Raw genomic sequence first — 17,929 nt, 5'->3', positions numbered from 1 at the left:
GGTGCTGAGTGAATATAAACAGCACTGTATTTCATAAGGAATCACTGGCAAAGGACAGATGAGTGGGAGCAGATGGGGCAGAGAGAAAGATAGAAAGACAAAGAGAGATTTTGGGCAGACGGTTCTCTAAATTATGGCTTGGTCAATGCCCGTCACAATAGTATTATCATAATACCAACATTTCAGTAGTCAAGATCAATATTTGTTTCTCAGTATTAATTCTGATACCAGATAAGAACTGCTGAATACACTTTTATGTTAAATACAATAAATTAACAAATAAAATGAGAAAAATAGTATGTTGCTTTCAAGTTCTTTTTATAAGTAAATATATAGTTATTTCCCATTTGATATTTTTGATTCTTTGCCTTTTTTCTTTTTTTTAGCTAATTTTAAATTAGCCTTTTTTTTAAATGATTATCAATTCCAACAATTATACACAGTCATGGTCAGAATTATTGGCACCCTTGGTAAATATGAAAATAAATCTGCATTATTAATCATTTTGATCTTTTTTTTTTTTTAATCATTAAACTAAAACAATTGAAAATTGGGGAAAATCTCATTATGAAATAAATGTTTTTTTTCTCAAATACACGTTGGAAACAGTTATTGGTACCCCTAGAAATTATTACGAGTAAAATATCTCTGAAGTATATTCCCATTCATATTCACAATTTTGAGCACTTCAGGGTGATTATGAATATGAAATTATCCAGCCATGGCTTCCTGTTTCACAGAAATATAAATAGGAGGGAAAACAAAGCCCACATTCCCTTAATCATCCATGTCAATGATAAACACCAAAGAATATATTTCTGATGTGCAGCAAACAATAATTGAGCTTCACAAATTAGCGAAGTGGCTTTATGAAAAGAGCTAGAGCAGTGCAAATTCCCATTTACACCATCAATGCAGTAATTATGAATTTCCAATCAACAGAAAATGTTACGAAACTGCCTGAAAGAGGACGTGTGTCTATATCTTCCTAATGCACAGTGAGGAGGAGAGTTTGAGTGGCTAAAAGACTCTTTGAGAATTGCAGAAAATAGTTGAGTTTTGGGGTCAGAAAACCTTTTAAAAAAAAATGTCAAACAGCACCTACATCACCACATGTTGTTTGGGAGGGTTTCAAGAAAAATTATCCTAGCTCATCCAAAAACAAACTCCAGCATATTCAGTTATCAGACACGACTGGAACTTCTATGGTCAGATTAAACTAAAAAAATAGCTTTTTAGCAGCAAACACTCAAGATGGGTTTGATGAACACAGGAATAAAAAAGTATCCTGTGTGTACAATGAAATATACTGCTGTATTTTTGATGTTGTGGGCCTATATTTCTGCTGGAGGTCCTGGACATCTTGTTTAGACACATGGCATCATGGATTCTATCAAATATCAACAGATAAAAAAATCAACAAGTGACTTACTCTGTAGGAAATCTTATAATGGGTCATGTTTGGATCTTCCAATCAGACAATAATCCAAACACAAACCTCAAAAACAACACAAAAATGGTTCACTGAGCACAAAACCAAGCTTCTGCTATGGCCATTCCAGTCCCCTGACCTGAACCCTGTAGAAAATGAGTGAGGTGAACTGAAGAGAAGAAGCACCGTCATGGAGCTGTGAATCTGAAGGATCTGGAGAGATTCTGGAAGAAGGAATGGTCTCTGATCTCTTGTCAGGTGTTCCCTGATCTCTTGTCAGGTGTTCTCTACCCTCATCAGGCATTATAGGAGAAAATTTAGAGCGGTTTCAAAAAGTATTGAATAAAAGGGTGCCGTTAATTGTGGCCAATGTGTATTAGAGAAAAACATTTATTTCATAATGATATTTCCCTCCATTTTAAATTCTTATTATCCAATGAAAGGTTAGATTTTTGTGATTTTTTTAAATAAAAGATCAAAAGGATTAACAATGCAGATTCATTTTCACAGCCTTCTTTGATCATATTTACCAAGGGTGCCAATAATTCTGACCACGAGTGTGTGTGTGTGTATACATACAGTATATATATATATATATACATATATATATATATACACTCACCGGACACTTTATTAGGTATACCTGTTCAATTGCTTGGTAACACAAATGGCTAATTAGCCAATCACATGGCAGAAACTCAGTGCATTTAGGCATCTAGATGTGGTGACAACTTGAAGTTCAAACCGAGCATCAGAATAGGGAAGAAAGGGGATTTAAGTGACTTTGAATGTGGAATGGTTGTTGGTGCCAGACGGGCTTGTCTGAGTATTTTAAAATCTGCTGATCTACTGGGATTTTCACTCACAACCATCTCTAGGGTTAACAGAGAATGGTCCTAAAAAGAGAAAATATCCAGTGAGCGGCAGTTGTGTGGACGAAAATGCCTTGTTGATGTCAGAGGTCAGAGGAGAATGGGCAGACTGGTTAGAGATGAAAGGCAACAGTAACTCAAATAACCACTCGTTACAACCAAGGTATGCAGAATACCATCTCTGAACGCACAAAACGTCAAACAGACGTTAAGCAGATGGGCTACAGCAGCAGAAGACCACACCGGGTGCCGCTCCTGTCAGCTAAGAACAGGAAAGGAGGCTACAGTTCGCACAGCCTCACCAAAATTGGACAATAGAAGATTGGAAAAACGTTGTCTGGTCTGATGAGTCTCGATTTCTGCTGAGGCATTCAGATGGTAGGGTCATAATTTGGCGTAAAGAACATGAAAGCATGGATCCATCCTGCCTTGTTTCAACGGTTCAGGCTGGTGGTGGTGGTGTAATGGTGTGGGTGATATTTTATTGGCACACTTTGGGCCCCTTAGTACCAATTGAGCATCGTTTAAACGCCACAGCCTACCTGAGTATTTTTGCTGACCATGTCCATCCCTTTATGACTACAGTGTACCTATCTTCTGATGGCTATTTCCAGCAGGATAATGCACCATGTCACAAAGCTCAAATCATATCAGACTGGTTTCTTGAACATGACAATGAGTTCACTTTACTCAAATGGCCTCCAGAGTCACCAGATCTCAATCCGATAGAACACATTTGGGATGTGGTGGAACGGGAGATTCGCATCATGGATGTGCAGCCGACAAATCTGCAGCAACTCCGAGATGCTATCATGTCAACATGGACCAAAATCTCTGAGGAATGTTTCCAACACCTTGTTGAATCTATGCCACAAAGAATTAAGGCAGTTCTGAAGGCAAAACTGGGTCCAACCCAGTACTAGCAAGGTGAACCTAATAAAGTGGCCAGTTAGTGTGTGTGTGTGTGTGTGTGTGTGTGTATTTTTCAGTTCCATATTTTGGTCTCTACTTTCCAAAGAAATAGAATATAAAGCATGATTTTTGTGAACTACTTTCTTGTTACTGATTTTGACCATCTCTGGTTATTATGTTCTTTCATTGTACAGTATGAAACTACTTCTTAAATAACTACTTCTGAAATTAATTCACAACAACATGATGGTGATTAAATGGTGCTAATTTTCATTTTTGGCAGAACTAATCCTTTAAGAGATAAAAAATAAAAATAAGTATTGATGAGATGGAATGATGGGCAAAAATGAAAGATGCAGTAGTGCATTGTTTTAAATGGTTGAGTGACATTCAGAGTCCCTGGGGGAGGAGTTTGTTTCTCTCTCTCCGCTGAGTAAAGAATCTCTGCCGGCCCTCAGGAAACAACCAGGGCTTTAATTAAACTCACATTACAGGTGAGTAATCTTATCTCAATAACCATTTGTAACTAGGAAAAACGTCCCATTGGGGACCCAGAGCTGAAGCAGATGCTGATAAACACACACAGAGAGAGAGAAAGAGAAGCATCAAAACAAAAATGCTTGCCTGAAGCAGACAAAAAAAATAAATAAAAAGGATTTTTATTCTGTAAAGATTTAAAACCTATTTCTGACCTATCCATGAAAAATGCAAAAGTTTCACAATTTCCTAAACCAGACATTCCGCTGTGGGACACTGTTCTTTTATAACAAAATCACCTGTGGAACCGGAGGCAACCGCTGTGTGTGAGATTACACTGCAAATAAGAGCATTCTTCCTGAGGATTTCGATCCCTCCCACATATGTACAGAAATACACACACATGTAAGCACACAAATACACAATTGTGAAAAGCATGCACTGCATTTAAACAGATTATATGAGCATGTGTATGAAAATATTGATGCTTTCTGGACTGCTGTGTGTGAGTGAGAAACTTTTAAAGCAGCTGAAGGCGGAACAGAGTGAGATGAGATCACTGAAGGCAGACGGAGAGGAGAGGAGAGGAGAGGAGAGGAGAGGAGAGGAGAGGAGAGGAGAGGAGAGGAGAGGAGACATCAGATGAGGAGAGGAGAGGAGAATATTAAATGAGAAAATAAGGAGACATCAGATGAGATGAGGAGAGGAGAGGAGAGGAGGGGATATTCTTGTTCTATGTATTATATAATTGTTTGTTCCTTATTCATGTAATGGATGATGTTTTGGCAATACTGTGCAAGTCATGCCAATAAAGCTCATTCGAATTTGAAGAGGAGAGGAGATACATGGACATGGACAGGAAGAGAAGAGAAGAGAAGAGAAGAGAAGAGAAGAGAAGAGAAGAGAAGAGAAGAGAAGAGAAGAGAAGAGAAGAGAAGAGAAGAGAAGAGAATATTAAATGAGAAAATAAGGAGATATCAGATGAGAGGAAATATACGTGGAAATTACATGAAAGTACAAAAGAGAAAAAAAAGGAGATGAGAGAAGTGTGGAGGAGAGAACAAGAGGACAGCTGCAAATGGAGTGGGACTCGTTTAATGAGGAGAGAGCACATAACTATCTTGACAGTCTCTAGACTCAAACCACTCCACAAATTGCTGAGCACAGACACACACAAATTAACACTCCATAGAGAGTAAATCTCCTATAGCCACATTTCATAAGTAGAAATACTGGAAGAGTTAATGCTGAAATGAAGACAGCTATCTCTTATTAGGCTAACGCTGATGTGAGTTTAGCACCAGACAGTCCTTTCATGATGGATGGATCAGACTTTAACACAAAAGTTAATGAACACGTGCACGCGCACACACATACACATACCATCTTAATGCCACATGTGCTGCATTCGGCTCCTAGCCATATAATTAAGCTCCAAACTGTCGACACCTCAAAACAATAGACTTCATTGTGCTTTCTTTTTAGCCAGTCACGTGACAGAATTTAGTCAGGCAGATCCTACGTGTGAAAACTTACACACACACACACACACACACACACACACACACACACACACACACACACACACACACACACACACACACAGCCATATGCAACAACTTGACAATATCACAATGACTGTAGCATTAGTACCCTCTATGAGTCAAAGCTGGAACTGCAGCATGTAAAGCTGAGAATGTGTTTATAAGTGCACGTCTGTCACCTTTGAGCTGTCAGACGAATATGCTCACAAAATGTGTTCTGTCTGAAATATGAACAATCATTGGTAATGTTACATGTATAGTGGACCACATTAACAATATGGAAATCAAAATGTAATTTAAAGAAATGTGATAAAGAAATGTGATAACCTGATATCATCACTATGGTATATAAGTACAATATCCCTTAAATTTTAGGCTACACTATATTTTAAGGTGTCTTTGTTACAGTGTAATTATACATTTAAGTGCTGAGTAATATTAATTAACTACATTTACTATACTTACTTTATGGTTAGGGTTAGGGTTAGGATTAGGGTTTGGCTTAGGGTTACTTGCATGTAATTATGCATAATTTATTGTTATTATAATGTTACGTACATTTAACATGAGTAACTGTCACAAATCTGGTCTGTGGACTTCCGTTTACTCACCACCAGAGGTCACTCCTCCATCACATTGACTTTTGCACCACACTACTGTTGCACTTCACCCACGAACTACAATTCCCATCATCCATTGCACTGACCAAATGAGCTGTCACCAATCTAACATTGCTCTGATCACACAGCTGATTGCACTGATTACACACGCTTTATAAGCCTTGAACTGATCCTCTCTGTCTTTGCCGAGTATTGTTCTGCGTATAACACTTCTAGTTTTAGCTGCCTTACCGAGCCTTCTGTGTGTATGTCTAGCTCTGAGTCTGGTTCTGCGTATAATACTCTGCTAGTGTTAGCTGCCCTACCGAGCCTTCTGTGTGTATGTCTAGCTCTGAGTCTGGTTCTGCGTATAATACTCTGCTAGTGTTAGCTGCCCTACCGAGCCTTCTGTGTGTATGTCTAGCTCTGAGTCTGGTTCTGTGTATAACACTCTCCTAGTGTTAGCTGCCTTACCGAGCCTTCTGTGTGTATGTCTAGCTCTGAGTCTGGTTCTGTGTATAACACTCTCCTAGTGTTAGCTGCCTTACAGAGCCTTCTGTGTGTATGTCTAGGTCTGAGTCTGGTTCTGCGTATAACACTCTCCTAGTGTTAGCTGCCCTACCGAGCCTTCTGTGTGTATGTCTAGCTCTGAGTCAGGTTCTGCGTATAACACTCTCCTAGTGTTAGCTGCGTTACCGAGCCTTCTGTGTGTATGTCTAGGTCTGAGTCAGGTTCTGCGTATAACACTCTCCTAGTGTTAGCTGCCCTACAGAGCCTTCTGTGTGTATGTCTAGCTCTGAGTCAGGTTCTGCGTATAACACTCTCCTAGTGTTAGCTGCCCTACAGAGCCTTCTGTGTGTATGTCTAGCTCTGAGTCAGGTTCTGCGTATAACACTCTCCTAGTGTTAGCTGCCTTACCGAGCCTTCTGTGTGTATGTCTAGGTCTGAGTCAGGTTCTGCGTATAACACTCTCCTAGTGTTAGCTGCCTTACCGAGCCTTCTGTGTGTATGTCTAGCTCTGAGTTTGGTTCTGCGTATAATACTCTCCTAGTGTTAGCTGCATTACCAAGCCATTCTGTGTTTTCTAAGTCTAAGTTTAGTTTGTTTTGTTTATAGTCTCGTTTCCTGTTTCCCGCCCTTGTATCGTGGATTTACCCTTGTCTCACCGTTTCGTAACCTGAGATTATTGCTCAGGTTACCGGACTACCCCTCTTTTCAAGCCCTCTGGATATTGTTCACCGACTGAGGACCCACGCATGCCCTTGGATAACTCTTGTGTCTTGCTCGTGCCATACCCGTTTGCTGGTGTTTTGACCCTGCCTGTTATTTTTCTATGTTTATTAATAAAAGCTTGCAAATGGATCCGCACGTCTCACATCTCGTTCACCCCATTACAGTAACAAGGGCACCTTAAAGTGTTACCAAATTGTATATATTATTATTATCATCATAATTATGGTTGTATAAAACTCATACTGCCCAGTACTTGCACCATAATACTTTTTGTAAGGGTCTGCATTTGTTACTTAATACTGAAATATCAATTTTATTCTATTTATCGTTCTTTCCCTCTAATCTATATTCTATATTCTTTTCTTGTCGCCAAATTCATTCTCCAGTTTTTATTCTATCTTCTCTTTCATCTCATCTCATTCCTATTCTCCATTTATCTTGCTTCTTCTATTCTTCTCTCTCATTTGTGCCTTTCTTTTGCTCATTCTTTCTTTCTTTCTTTAATTTTTCTCTCTCTATCAGGGAGGGATGTTGGATCGATATTGTGTTTAACATCACCTTTTAGCTGCACACAGCCTCCAGCTAACAAGTCCCGCATGGGTGATCTTTGACCTGTGCGATCGATGCTGGCCTGGGACCCTCACGGGAGTGCTGCTACGGATTGGGGGGATGCTGATAGGGCTACAGAACACTGCGGTCTGACTTCCGCCACAGTTGAGAAAGGTGAACTGGAGTCATCATGAATGGCAGCCTGGAAGAGACACAAAAAACTTTAGGAAGAGCGTTTCTTATGTGACAACAAAAGTGGATTATGAGCTTCTGAGGTGCAATATTTAAATTATTCTTATTATTGTCTGGGATAACACATTAGTAACAATGAAACTGTGTCTTTCACAATTATGTTTTTCCTTGTGGAACACAAAAGTAGTTATTTAGATTTAGATTTTAACTCTGAAAGCGTGCTGTGAAATGCAAAATGCTCTAAGCTCATTGGCTGGGTGTGCAACAACCAATCAGCTTGTGCCAAGTAGTTTAACGCTGTGAATATCATTAGTTTGCATTAACGACCCATCAGTTTGCGCCATCTAGAGTTTCTTGACAGAACTTGGCATGTATATTAACATATATCCATATATCACCTAATGAAATGGATATTACAAGTTGTAAAACATGCACCAATATACAGTACCATTCTGTAATTACCAGAAATATTGGCACAGTATCAGTATGCAAGTATGAATGTATGCATGTATTCATTCATTCATACATTCTCTTTTATGCTTTTTGGACTTTGGACAGCCTTGGTCACTATCCACTTTGATTTTATGGAAATAAAACAGCATGAACATTCTTTAAAATGTTCCATGGTTTACATCTAATGTGTTTACATTTTCTACAAAAAGTATATGTATATGCGTTTTTAATAGTTTTACTTGACCATAACAACAGTTTTTTTTTTAGTGAGAGAGTAATGAACACTATTTGTGAGAACCACAGTTCATCACTCCCTCTTACTTTCTTTTCTTCCAGTTTCTCTCAGCGGTTTGCACATCTATATTTAAAACATCAACATCTTTTTGAAGAAATGTGTGCGTTTCCACATGATAAACCAATAAAATATAGATGCGTATCTCAAACATCACACTAATCTGCATCAACATCAGAACACATCTGGTTATTAAAGTTTCCCTCTCTCATACTGTAGCTTCAGCTAATACAGAGGTCTTTTTAAATATCATTGCCTTTATTAAAATTACCGAGACTGTTTACCTTGCATAAGCATACATGCAATAACATTCCAACATGTTCAATTTAAAACCAAATGGCAACACTGGGAAATATATTAACATAAATGAATTACAACAATGACAGCTGGCAAATATACAGTAGCCTGTATATGTGAGTGTATTGCTGAACTAATATAGCAGTTTACTAAAGTAGGCACCAACCAAAGTGATTGTACTTCAAACGCCTATTTCCATTTGTGGTCTCTTGGGATTGACCCCGCCTACACAGGGCCTATTGACTGACAGCTATGGCAGCCATTAAGCAGCCAGAGGTCCAATAGGCCTCACAATAACTGCAGTTACAGGTCCTACAATAGAAACCGTGTATGTGGGCCACACACTCGAAAACCTTCAGTCTTGGGAAAGTCAATTGGGAAACCCACATCAACGGCCATTACAGCTCTCACTGAACACAATAAAGCAAAGTACGCTGTATTGCAGCTTTAGTCTCTAACCTTTTCTCACTGAAATTAAAAGTTTGGGATTTTTTTTTTTTTTTTTCTGAACACCAAATGAGAAGTTAGCAGAGGTTTGAGCCAGGTCCGGTGATTTTTGGAGCTGTAATTGTTTGAAAGTAGAGGGCTCTCATAGCAGGAAGCTAATGGTAGCTAATGGTGCCTCGTACCTACAATTTGTCCATTTGAAAAGCCTAGTGAAACCCTCATTTACACACTACCCACAAAACTCTCCACAAAAACACTTTTCACGTGTGGTACACAAAATCAGGTGACGACAATAACTCACAAGTTTGTGCCTATGTATGTTTTTCTGTGATGGCAAAAATTGGGGTTTCATAGTTCTCTGGTATACAACTTTGAGTGAGTGACAAATCAGTTGTACCTTTCTTACGTTTAACATCTATGATAACATTTGTGATTGTTGAATGAACAAGTTTTCATGTGTTTTATGTATTTTCAGTAAATTATAACACTTAAGCTCAGCAGAAAATATTTTCATTCACCCAGTTTATCTGGCAATAAGCTTGTAAGACATAATGGGACATTTCCCATCATTCTCTGTGGCAGCACAAGAATGAAAAAAAGGAAAAAGAAAAAAGCATCAATTGCACACCTAATGCACACCCTTTTCTCATTTTGTTGCATTAGTAAAAAAAAAATGCTTCCTATCTTTGTCAGCAAGTGAAAAAAGACAAAATAATTGTGAAATTGCTCAACACATTCATTTTATTCCTTCCAAAATCACTTAAAATAGACATCACATTGTAAAAAAAGCAACAGTAACAAAACTGCCACAAAGGTGAAAATCAAAAGGAACTCTGCTTCATGGTAGTGAAGTTTTTTTAACCGTTTGGTCACAGGCACAGTTCATATACCAGGTCTTCAGATCTCTTTAGCTCCATATATTGCTCAAGTTAACTCAGGAGTTGCACTGTGTGTCATGTAGCTGGATGCTTCTGGTTACTTCCTGTTTTGTTTTTTGAATAAAAAAAAGGGTGTTTGGTTCACCCAAAAATGAAAATTCTGTCATTAATTACTCACCCTCGTGTCGTTCCAAACCCATACGACCTTTGTTTATATTCGGAACACAAATCAAGATATTTTTGATGAAATCGGAGAGTTCTCTGACCCTGCATAGACAACACATGCGTGCACTTTCTCCTGAACGTAAACAACTCTTAAGTTTATTACATTTAGGGGAAAATGTACTCTCGTGGACAGTATCTAATTGGTCAAGACGTCCAGATGGGACGGTCTGAAAGCCGAGTTTAAAAACTCAGGACAGTCAAACTCTCTCTTCTTTTTAAAAATGCACTCTTAGCTCTCTTGGTCCTCTCTCTTCTCCTCTTCTTCTCTTTTGCCACCGCGTTTTGACGCTGCTCTTTGAGCGTGCTCTGGCCCACGTGCCAGCTGCTACCATAATGAGAAGAAAACCAACCTAGTCTCATTACATCCTTTTATTCTTTTACTTTAATTTCTTTTCTTTTCCGTTGTGAGTTTCGTGTACTCAGTTAAGTTTTGCCGCCTCGCCTTGTCTCCGAGTTCAACTGGAGTCTGTGACCGCCTCAAAACTTCTACCAGCCACAACTCCATTGGCTTCCCAAGACCTCACTTCACAACTACTGAACTCTCAAACAATCAGACACTTCGGGGAACCCCCTTTCTGCAAGGACGATGACAAAAGGGATTCCCTTAGCACAGGCATAGCAAGCAAGTAACACCTCCAGGTTCTAATTGAATTGGTGTATTTTGCCTCATTGAGAAACTCAAAGCGAGGGTTAAATAAGTGATTGATGGTTGTCCGGGTCTATGCAATTGAACATATTGCTGTAAACTTAGGATTTCACATTTCCATTCTCTTAAACACATCCTTTCCTTACTTTCTCTCTTTCTGCAACGTGTGAATGTGTGAATGCTTGTGTTCATGTGTTAGATTAGTTTATGTCTTAGGTTTATATAAATACAATCTGATTTATATTGAAAAGAGAAGTATCTTGTGTTTTGTGCTCACAAGTTAATGCCTTAAACTGCCGATCGTGTTACTGTGCTATTTAATAGTGTTTTCACTATATTTTGGATTTTAATATCCAGTGTAGAGTTGATGTTATATGGCTTGGTCAATTAATCGCTGCCGCCTCAGTGATCAGCCGTGAAAGAGTGAGTCTGTTCAAATTCCTTATAAAATCATAAATGATTCCCTTTGAGCTAAATTAAACTATTTGCTTTAAATATTAATATTACGTTTTTTTTATTACGTTACACAGGTCAATTACTGTTCATATCTTAGCCAATTATTTTATTTAGATAATGTAAATATAGAGAATGACAAGGGGCAAGGAATTATTGCAGAGCGACAGAAGCAGCAGAATTGGGGTACTTTACAGACCACATCACCAGTAACCACAAATATTTAATAAGATATTCATTGTTCTTCACATTTATTGTAGTATAATGTTTGGCACCTCATAAAAAAAATATTACAGCAAAAATGTATCTCATCGCACAGAAAATAAAAGCGAAAAAGTCAACAATCACACAGCAGTCTCTCATCAGCACTCAACATTAATTTCTTCCGCTTTTGCGTTTTCCAGGGATTTCTGTGTCAGCATTAATATGATCATTCTGAAGGTTTTCATAATCCCTGTCCTGATTACACTTCATGAACACACTGTGTGGGTATTTAATAAAATGAAAAATGGGTGAGTGGAACCTTGCTCATGAATATTCATATGTGTTAAATCTTATTTATTCACTCTGCCTGTGCAACATCGCAATAAAAGTGAACTAAATACAAATACAATGAATACAGAAGCAAAAAAGACTATAATACATATATCACAAAATGACACTCAATGTGTAATGCAAATGTGTAGATTTAATTGACACTATAAGGTGTTTTAAGCACATATATCACTCTATCCTGTTATAACCACACCTCTTAATAATATTTTTTATCATACCTGCACACACACAAACACACAAGGAATACATATCTCCAAGGTAAGACAGAAGACGGAAATTGCACTAATGAGGTTTCATGTTTCACCTTCACAAAAACAAAAGAACTAAGAGTGGATATCCATCCACTTCATTTATTTATTCATCCGTTTCTTTATTTATTTATGCAGTCAGTCCACTTATCTCACTCATTGCTGAGATTTTCCCTTGTAGATCATCCAGCAACCAGATGGTTGCAAGTTTAATTAATAACTTCAAAAGCAGTCACTAAACAAGACGACTTGCCGTTCTCTCTCTCTCTTCTGCACACAAAACTATACTATAGGCTTCCAAAAACTTCAAAAGCATGCCATTTTATAAATGGCATGCTATCAATAGAAAACTGCACATACAATGTTTATTATTATTATTTAAATGCATGGTATTTATTTATTTTTTTCCCACCTTTGTGCCCTCTATTATATTTTTAAATAGTCCTGTGTGGTCTGATAATTTCATTTTTAAACTCATATCTAAAAATAAATTTGCAGTAATCTAGAATATCTGATCTGTATTACATTCTATCCTCTCTTTTCTTTCCTGACAAAAACTATAAGCATGTTTAGATCTGGTCTTCATTGCCTGCTGCCTGCTGGCAACACAACTAAATTAAATCTATGAAACCTCATGAGTAACACTGCCTGTGTTCTATTACATCACTTCCTCTAAGTGATTAGGTTAATATGGATGCATTATTTTAATTAGTAAAGACAAACAGAGGTGTGTGATATTAAAAGCTGTTGAAATTAGACACTTCTAAATAGCTACGCAAACCAGCAGGATAAGTTATGCTAACTGCACTAGATCATCTTACAAGCTCCCCAAGGTAGATAGACGCAGTGGTTATCTGTTTAAAGAGCTTAACGGAATGCAATAATTTTACATCCGCCACTTCAACACACACATGAAAACATAATTAACCTCTCTCTGCCATGCCACTCAATACACCACTTAATGCCATCAGAAAAAAATTGCAAGATGGCACTGTACTCACTCCCTGCAAACCACTGTTGACACACGCAGTGCTGTCTGATCCCAAGTAAACACAACGGTGTGTTAAAGTGTGTGTGTGTGTATACATAAATGTCTATTGTCCATGTTAGCCACTGGGAATCAAAGCTGTCTGAAAGAGAACAAATGTCCTTCATGAACAAAACTAGAGGCTAGAGGACTACTAAAACAACAGAACAGACACTTTATTCCGAATTGTCCTTGAAGTCCTTGGAAATAGCAACATTCAAAATTTATATAACTGAAAAATGTAAATAGATTGAAGAAGTGAATAGTACAAAAACCACCAACAATAATGTGCAGGTGGTATTCCTATGAATGGTTTTTGCTATGTGATTGCTGAAGTGTTTTTTGCATGTCGCCATACAGTTACTAGGGTGTTTTGCATGGGTGCTAGATGGTTTATTGCCGCTAGTTTTAGATATTTTGGTCCAAGTCAAAATAGCCCACCTCCAAGGATTTTATCATCCATCCAGGGGGGAAAAATCAGTCAAGTAAGCAATCAATCAATCAATCAATATAAAAAGTGTAATTTGAGTTGCTTTACTAAACTATCTCTGTTACCCACTTAATTCGTATCTGCAAAGTGAATCTGACAGTGCCGAGAACACACCCCTGAGGTACACCATGCATATCTCAATCATTCCTACTATGTAGTGTGTGTTAATGCTTTCAAAAAAGTTATATGACAGTAGGATGCAACAACAAATCTGTGTATTTACATAGTACTTCATGTAACATTGCCCCCCAAAAAAGGTATAGCACCATGGTATTTTCGTAAATGAAATGGCTACTACCCATATAATAATAAAATAAACTATATAATAAAAAAATAATTATATTAATAAAGTTTTTCTACCTCAAAATTTAACTTTTAATTTGATGTGTTACTTGCAGTTTTCTTTAGCCTTCCTTTGTTAGATTGTTATGAAATTTAATTGCAATTTCTAATTAAACATTTCTTTCTTTCTAGGAAAAAATAAATTGCTAGGTCTTAGAATAGAGCATACATTGGCAAAGTGTGTAGAAGTGTTTATAGATGTTTGGATAAATGAGGTTCCTTCCTTCCTCCCTTCCTTCGATACTGGTACTGCCATGGTACCATGTCCAAAGTGCCATGGTAGTATTTTTTGTTAGCAAAAGCATGATAAATAGCACAAAGCAGTAATTTGCATAACTCTGCTACTTTTAAGTTTATATCATGTGGTTTTCTCAATAGTGGCTGTTGATAACAGATTTTAAAACACCACTGCCTCAGGAAAGCAGACTGACAGTTTTCAGAATTATTATACTGCTAATGAGGTTTAGTTTTTAGATGTGACTATTATGCTGTGAACTGAATACACTTTAAGTGTGAATACAGCTCCCCTGTACTAATGAAAGTGTGGCTCAAGACAAAGAACCCTCAGAGCACGAATACAGATACTGCTCAAAGTGACAGATTAGACCTATGAGCTGTAAATGGCAGGCAGACTCCTAATATCATAGGCGCAGTGAGTGACGTGTGGATGGTGTAGTCTGTAATTAGAGTGTGCGCTGTGTGTTTGGCTAAAGATGAGTAATTACTCATCACTTGGAGTGGTTGGCCTCTGATAAAGGACTCATTCTTTCTGGCTTATCAAGGGGTCAAAAAGAAAATGGGTGTGGGGGGAGAAGGGAACAGAAAGAGAGGGTGGGGAAAGATAAAATGGGATTGACAGATAGCTACTTCGGGTAAATGCTAATGCACCTGGTGACATTTAGAAGTGGCGCTAAACGTTCCCCCCACCAGAACCCCAACAAACACACACGAAACACTTCATCTACGTGGCACATTAGAGATTACTTTTTGCTTAGAAGTGTTGGAAAAGCTACTCTAAATCTGTAGCTTTAACCAAAATTTAATTAGTTTAACTAGAGTCAGCCCAGTTAAAAAAAACAGCATATGCTGGTTAGGTAGGTTTTGAAGTATGGATGCTGGTTTGAGCTGGTTTAAGCTGGTCCTTAACTGGTCATAAACTGGTTTAAACTGGTCCTGAGCAGGAGCTAGTTGTTTGGGGACCAGCATAGGACCAGCACATGACCAGCTAAGGACCAGTTTAAACCAGCTCATGACCAGCTCAAACCAGCATCAATGCTTCAAAACCTAACCAGCATATGCTGATTTTTTTTTTTTTTTTTTTTTTTTTCAACAGGGAGGCTAATAACATGTAGCTATTAGCATTAAAGTAAAATAACCAAAATTGCAAGGTATAGTAGGACTTGTGCACTGAAAACATTATGTTGAACAGAAGCATTAAGAACACTCCAAATTAACACTTATTAGGCTATCACAAGGCAGTGTTGGGCATTAGCATCAGTGCAATTAGCAAAGCTGTTAGTTTAACAGGTGTTAGCGTGCTACAGTAGTTCTTGAATTATGTAGTATTCTATTAGCGATTAGGCTATTTTACAGATTAAATAGTGTTGACAAACGTGAGAACAAAAATCACTGAATAAATTGTCTATTTATGTGCTCCAGGGAAGCATTTACAACTTGGGAAGTTGTTATTATGATTACAGGTATGTTCGAAGCAAGATGTACATTTTCTACAAACAAATACGTAAAATTGTCAACTCTATTTCTACAAAATTATAAATAAAAATTCACATCAGGTGTGTTTTTACATAGTTTAAAAAAAAAAAATCAAATTGCTATAAACTGAATCATAATTGTACAATACTATCATATTTTGAACTACTTAGCTAGTTTTCTTGCCAATGAAAAAATAATAAACTCCTACATTTCAACAACTGTAGGCTGCATCCATTGCATCCGCCATGCTTTCTTAATGACTCGAGTTAGAAATTATGGTTTTAAAGAAAATCATAATCAAATTATGACGTCTTGGTGCATTTCATGTGTATGCTCACAAATTCAATCTTTCTGACATGACTTTAGCGCACCATTACCCTCTGTACTGCAGGTAAAGACATTCAACCAAAAGATTATGAAAAAAGTATATGAAATTATTATATATAAACATATACATATATATATATATACATATACATACATATACATATATATATACATATACATACATATATATATATATATACATATACATACATATATATATATATACATATACATATACATACATATATATATACATACATATATATATACATACATATATATATACATACATATATATATATATATATATATATATATATATATTATACAGTGGGTACGGAAAGTATTCAGACCCCCTTAAATTTTTCACTCTTTGTTATATTGCAGCCATTTGCTAAAATCATTTAAGTTCATTTTTTTCCTCATTAATGTACACACAGCACCCCATATTGACAGAAAAACACAGAATTGTTGACATTTTTGCAGATTTATTAAAAAAGAAAAACTGAAATATCACATGGTCCTAAGTATTCAGACCCTTTGCTGTGACACTCATATATTTAACTCATAATGGTGCTGTCCATTTCTTCGGCTCATCCTTGAGATGGTTCTACACCTTCATTTGAGTCCAGCTGTGTTTGATTATACTGACTGGACTTGATTAGGAAAGCTACACACCTGTCTATATAAGACCTTACAGCTCACAGTGCATGTCAGAGCAAATGAGAATCATGAGGTCAAAGGAACTGCCTGAAGAGCTCAGAGACAGAATTGTGGCAAGGCACAGATCTGGCCAAGGTTACAAAAAACAATTCTGCTGTACTTAAGGTTCCTAAGAGCACAGTGGCCTCCATAATCCTTAAATGGATGACGTTTGGGATGACCAGAACCCTTCTTAGAGCTGGCCGTCTGGCCAAACTGAGCTATCGGGGGAGAAGAGCCTTGGTGAGAGAGGTAAAGAAGAACCCAAAGATCACTTTGGCTGACCTCCAGAGATGCAGTCGGGAGATGGGAGAAAGTTGTAGAAAGTCAACCATCAATGCAGCCCTCCACCAGTCGGGGCTTTATGGCAGAGTGGCCCGACGGAAGACTCTCCTCAGTGCAAGACACATGAAAGCCCGCATGGAGTTTGCTAAAAAACACCTGAAGATTCTCTGGTTTGATGAGACCAAGATAGAACTTTTTGGCCTTAATTCTAAGCGCTATGTGTGGAGAAAACCAGGCACTGCTCATCACCTGTCCAATACAGTCCCAACAGTGAAGCATGGTGGTGGCAGCATCATGCTGTGGGGGTGTTTTTCAGCTGCAGGGACAGGACGACTGGTTGCAATCGAGGGAAAGATGAATGAGGCCAAGTACAGGGATATCCTGGACGAAAACCTTCTCCAGAGTGCTCAGGACCTCAGACTGGGCCGAAGGTTTACCTTCCAACAAGACAATGGCCCTAAGCACACAGCAAAAATAACGAAGGAGTGGCTTCACAACAACTCCCTGACTGTTCTTGAATGGCCCAGCCAGAGCCCTGACTTAAACCCAATTGAGCATCTCTGGAGAGACCTAAAAATGGCTGTCCACCAACGTTTACCATCCAACCTGACAGAACTGGAGAGGATCTGCAAGGAGGAATGGCAGACGATCCCCAAATCCAGGTGTGAAAAACTTGTTGCATCTTTCCCAAAAAGCCTCATGGCTGTATTAGATCAAAAGGGTGCTTCTACTAAATACT

This window comes from Barbus barbus (genome assembly GCF_936440315.1).
Source record: "Barbus barbus genome assembly, chromosome: 42".
NCBI classification, from domain to species: Eukaryota; Metazoa; Chordata; class Actinopteri; order Cypriniformes; family Cyprinidae; genus Barbus; species Barbus barbus.
Note: the sequence above shows the minus strand (reverse complement) of the source record.